Raw genomic sequence first — 6,327 nt, forward strand, 5'->3', positions numbered from 1 at the left:
GTATCTGACTCCTCCACCACCACCCCTGGTCCAAACTGGGTAAAGATGGGAATTTACGGTAATTTAGCTGCCAGGTTTTAAATTATATCACTATTGCTAGTTTCTTATTGGATCCTAAAAACATTAAATTCTTTAAATTTCAATTCCAATTTAATTATTTGAATTAGGGCGGCACAGTGGTAGTATTGTTGCCTTACAGCGCCAGTGACCCGGGTTTGATCCTGACCTCGGGCGCTTTCTGTGCAGAGTTTGTATGTTCTCCCTGTGACTGCGTGGGTTTTCTCCGGGTGCTCCGGTTTCCTCCCACACTCCAAAGAAGTACAGGTTTGCAGGTTAAAATTCGGCTTTGGTAAAAATTATAAAGTTGTCCTTAGTGTGTAGGATTGTGCTAATGTACGGGGTGATTGCTGGTTGTGGCAGCACCCATAGCCAGGATCGAACCCGGGTCTCTGGCGCTGTTAAGGAGCAACTCCACCACTGCGCTACTGTGTGCCACCCCAAATCAGGGAAGGGAAATGTCTGATTAGCCACATTAGAGCTAGTTAGCCTCTGGCTGGAGTCTAGTGATGCTCACAACACTACATTTGCTTTAGATATTGCTAACTTTTCGTAAGTAGCTGACTATGTTCCTTATCCCGGCTGAAGACTTTGATTCAGGAAGAACGCACTTGGTTACTCAGTCCTTTTGAGTGTCAATCTTTCCACACGTCATTTCTGGTCCCGGAAACTCAAAAGCCTCAAACGAAAGGGATCAAAGATTGTGACTCAGGACAGCAGCCAGAAACTGCAGAGTTTCCACAAATAACTGACCAAGTCAAGTAAACAGACACGTTTCCAAACAAGGATGTGGGAAACTCACAGAGCAGCCCTGGCGGCCCAGCAGGCAATTCCTGCTATAAATCTTAAGGAAAGACACAGTGCTGGAATAACACAGCGGGTCAGGCAGCATCTCTGCAGAACATGGCGAGATGACGTTTCGGGTCGAGTCCCTTCTGCAGACTGAAGTAGGGTTCTGAAGAAACTGGTCACGGATGCTGTCTGCAAGGAGTTTGTACGTTATCCCCGTGACTGCGTGGGTTTTCCCCGGGTGCTCCGGTTCCCTTCCACATCCCAAAAACGTGCAGCATTGTTGGTTAATTGGCTTCTGTAAATTGTCCCTAGTGTGCAGGATAGACCTAGTGTGAATAGGTGATCGATGAACACGGTGGGTCGAAGGTCCTGTTTCCCTGCTGTAACTCTAAAGCTATAACTAAAAACTAAAACAATCAGGATGATCCAATGCCTGTTTCTCCCAATGTTTTATTTTTCCTTAAAAAGGATTTTTTATTGCATAATCAGATACAAAGTACTATATTAATCAAAGTTGCTTGTGCAGTTTGCAACATCAAGCATCAAATTACAACATTGTCATCCATATCCACGACCCACTTGAGCCCCCGTGGTGACCAACATTCACCAAAGGCTCCACAATTCCCATGGACATGTGGGATATGTGTACAAAATCATGAGAGGAATAGATCAGGTAGACACACAGAGTCTCTTGCCCAAAGTAGGGGAATCAAAAACAGGAGGATATTGATTTAAGATGTTGCGGGGGAAATTTAACAGGAACCTGAGGGGTAACCTTTCTACACAAAGGTGGTGGGTGTATGGTATAAGCTGCCAATGGAGGTAGTTGAGGCAGGAACTATCGCAACGTTTAAGAACGAGTACATAGATAGGACAGGTTTTGAGGGATATGGGCCAAACACAGGCCGGTGAGACTAGTGTAGATGGGGCATGTTGGTCGAGTGGGCAAGTTGGGCCAAAGAGCCAGTTTTCATGCTGTATGATTCTGACTCTATGACACCACGTGCTCCCTCTCCAGGGTCTCGTGGGTAAAGGAGTGGCCGTAGAAAAGGGGCAGGCAGTCGACTTCGGCAGAAGCCTTATTGTCTCCAGCGGCATGTGTCAATGTGGAAACTCTTCAGGGATGTTCTAAGGGAGTCTTTAAATCTCTTTTCTCTGCCCATTATGTGATTGTTTCCCCTTCCTCTTTGGAATGTCTGAAGAAGGGTCCCGACCTATCCATGTTCTCCAGAAATGCTGCCTGATCCGCTGCGTTACTCCAGCACTCTGTGTTTTGATCACATTCCACCTGCTTCTCGTGTCTCCATTTGTCATAAATTCATAAGTCGTCGGAGCAGAGTCAGGCCATTTGGCCCATTGAGTTTATTCCACCATTCAATCAAGTCTGACCTATTTTTCTCTCTCAACCCCATTCTCCTGCCTTCTCCCCGTAACCTTTGAAGTCCAGTGGAATTGGCTCAAGTCCTTAGACTTAAATGCTGGATACTAATAAGGGTGTTTAGGTGATTTATGTCTAGTGTAACTGATTTTCTGGAGCAGGTTATGAACTGGAATATAATCAAGAAGTTTGGGTAAAAATAGTAAAGATTAAACAACTTTTCCTGTTGTATTTTGAGTCAGTTTCTCAGCACAATTCACCAGAGCCTGTTACAAGTGAACTTTCTGTTAATTTTAAAGAATGTTTCAAAGTCCTAGGTTGTTTTTGCTCAACCCAAGCAGGCATTGCTAGCGTCACTGGGTTATACAATTCAGGTCACTGACGCACAGGGGAACTGATTGCAATATCTTTTATCGGGAAAGAGGTAGGCGACTTGGCAGTCAGGTAGCTGGGTTGAACAGGGTTATTAAAAACACACAGAGGGTGATCGGTGCAGTCTCAGTCGGCCGAAGGGCCTGTTGCCGCGCTGTATCTTTAAACTAAACTAAAGAGGGTAGAAAGAATAGTCTCTTTCTGTGGACACATGAGACTGCAGATTCTGTAATCTGCAGCAGAAAAATGCTGGAGCAACTCAGTGGGTTGAACAGTGTCTGTGGAGGCAGAGGGATGATTGACAATAGACTTTAAACTTTAGAGATTCAGCGCGGAAATAGGCCCTTTGGCCCACAGAGGCCGCACCAATCAGTGATCACTCCTTACATTGACATTAACCTACACACTAGGGACAATTTGAAATTGTAAGTTTTACCGAAATCAATTAACCTACAAATGTGTGTGTCTTTGAAGTGTGGGAAGAAACCAGAGCACCTGGAGAAAACTCATGTCATGTGGTCACATGGATCCTTCCATAAACTTGGGTACTTTCCGATTCACCTCTATCCCATTGATGACATTGGACTTTGTTTATGGAACTGATGCGCTACAATGTTAATATTCTGCACTCTGTATCTTCCCCTTTGCTCTATCTGTTGTACTTGAGTTTGAACTGAATGGTATTATCTGGTCTGATTGGATAGCATGCAAAACAACGTTTTTCTTTGTACCTCAGTACATGCGACAAGAATAAACTTAAACCCAAATCAAGCTCTTTAATCTTAAGTATACACTGGAAAGTTAAAGAAACCAAGTGAAGTGTAAATAATCAGGGATATATACAAGCTGTCCCTGGGTTACACCTGATTAGCGACACTAGTACTTGTGCGAGGTCGCACAATATGATATTGTTATTAAATGCAGGTCTCACGTAGGTACATACCTGTGATCGTACAGGCAGCATAATTAGTTTCCTCTCTCTTTTAGTAATTGTTCTTTCTTATCAGCTCTATTTGCTTATTCATTACAATACTGTGGAGATATGCTCACCATAGTGATTGCTTTTTGTGTATTTTCCAACAAAATAGACTTGGACATCTGTAAAAACAGAACCAGCTTGTTACCCTGGTATATCCCTATATGTACATGTAAATAACATAGGGAGCAAAGTACAGGGTTTTCCCCTTGACTATTGTTTACAACTTGTTTTGAGAGATAAAAGTACTGGTTTGGTAAGTGCTTTAGATGGATAGGTCAATGTCATAGAGAGTCATAAAGTCATACAGCACAGAAATAGGCCCTTTGGCTCAACTTGCCCACGCCAACCAAAAGCCCCATCTATATTAGTTCCACCAGCCTGCATTTGGCCCATATTCCGCTAGAAGTATGCTATCCATGTAATTGTCCTAATGTTTTTTAAACATTGTGATAGTACCTGATAGAGTGTTTAATTGTCATATGTACCAAAATGGAACAATAAATTTCTTACTTGCAGCAGCACAACAGTTTTGTAAACACAGTACTCAATAAATAATGTAATAATAAGCAAACTTTAAAAAAAGTTCAATAAATGACAAAGCCAAAAAAGTGCAAAAAACAAAACAAAGCCGAAAGTCCCCAGTGCAACCCAAGCAGTTCATAGTTTAAAGTTCAGTTGGAGTTTGTAGGGTTCAATAGCCTGATAGTCATTGGGAAGAAGCTGTTTCTGAACCAGGACATCATGCCAACCCTTTCCCCTCGGGTAAAAGATACATTGGCATTAGAGCTCTACCAATTGTCCAAGCTTATAACAGCATTTAAAAGACACTTGAAAAAGCTTAGAGGCATATGGGGCAAACGCGGGCAAATGGGACTAGCTTAGGTGGGGCATCTTGTCGGCATAGATGAGTTGGGCCCAGGGCTTGTTTACGTGCTGTTTGATTATGACTATAATATTTAACCCTCAATCAACATTACTGAAACAATCATACAGTTGTTATCATATTGATATTTATGGGAGATTGACTGTATAAGACTTAGGAACATCCAGGACAGTGAAAGACACAATAAAAATATAAACCTTACATAATTAAAAAATATATTTTAATGGCATATTTCACAACAAATTCTGAGAAAGTTTGGAACTTTGTGAGTCCAGTCTTCAAACTAAACTATTTTCTCATATTCCCACTTCAAGAAGGTCTTCTTTCAAAGAAATCTGCTATCAAAATTAAGTACCTATATTCTTAAATTTGGCAAGACCCTCACTCACTCAGTTCCACCCCCTTCCTCTTCCACTCTAAACTTTTTTCCCCATGAAATGTCAAAGACTAGACAGCATACCCTTAAGATGAGAGGGCTAGAAACAGAGAAACATAGGAAAATAGATGCAGGAGTAGGCCATTCGGCCCTTTGAGCCAGCACCGCCATTCAATATGATCATAGCTGATCATCTAAAATCAGTACCCTTTTCCTGCTTTTTCCCCATATCCCTTGATTCCTTTAGCCCCTAGAACTAATTCTAACTCTTTCTTGAAAACATCCAGTGAATTGACCTCCACTGCCTTCTGTGTCAGAGAATTCTACAGATGCACAACTCTCTGGGTGAAAAGGTTTTTGCTCATCTTAGTCCTAAATTGCCTACCATTTATTTTTAAACTGTGACCCCTGGTTCTGGACTCCACCAACATCGGGAACATTTTTCCTGCATCTGGCCTGTCCAATCCTTTAAGAATTTTATATGTTTCTATAGGATCCCCTCTCACCCTTTTAAATTCCAGTGAATACAAGCCCATTCTTTCATCATATGTCAGTCCCGCCATCCCAGGAATTAACCTGGTGAACCTTCACTGCATTCCCACAATAGCAATAATGTCCTTCCTCAAATTAGGAGACCAAAACTGCACACAATACTCCAGGTGCGGTCTCACCAGAGCCCTGTATAACTGCAGTAGGACCTCCAGCTCCTAAACTCAAATCCACTTGCCATGAAGGGCAACATGCCATTAGCTTTCTTCACTGCCTACTGTACCTTCATGTTTACTTTCAGTGATTGATGTACAAGCACTCTCAGGTCTCGTTGCACCATCCCTTCTCCTAATCTGACACGATTCAGATAATAATCTGCCTTCCTGTTCTTGCCACCAAAGTGGATGACCTCACATTTATCCACATTATACTGCATCTGCCCATTCACCCAACCTATCCAAGTCACCCTGCAGCCTCATAGCATCCTCCTCGCAGCTCACACTGCCATCCAGCTTTGTGTCATCCACAAACTTGGAGAAGTTACATTTAATTCCCTCGGCCTATTGAGGGGAAATAAAGGAGATGATCGTTTAAAGGAGATGTGCAGGGCTAGTTCTTTTATATAGAGAGTGGTGGGTGCCAGGAATGCGCTGCCAGGGATAATGATGGAGGCAGATACAATAGTGGCATTTACGAGGCTTTTAGATAAGCATGGGTATATGCATGGAATGGAGGGATAAGAATCATGTGCAGGCAGTGGAGATTAGTTTAACTTGGCATTGTGTTCAGCTCAGGCATTGTGGGCCGAAGGGCCTGTTCCTCTGTTGTACTGTTCTACGGTAAGGATTGCCGAAGGCTTTCTGAATAGATATGTCATAGATCATATGGCAAGGAAATAGGCCCTTTGGCCTAACTCGCCTGTATTGACCAAGATGCCCTATCTAACCCAGTCCCATTTGGCACATATCCCTCTAAACCTTTCCTGCGTTAAATTCTACTTT

Source organism: Rhinoraja longicauda, chromosome 16 (genome assembly GCF_053455715.1).
Source record: "Rhinoraja longicauda isolate Sanriku21f chromosome 16, sRhiLon1.1, whole genome shotgun sequence".
Lineage (NCBI taxonomy): Eukaryota > Metazoa > Chordata > Chondrichthyes > Rajiformes > Arhynchobatidae > Rhinoraja > Rhinoraja longicauda.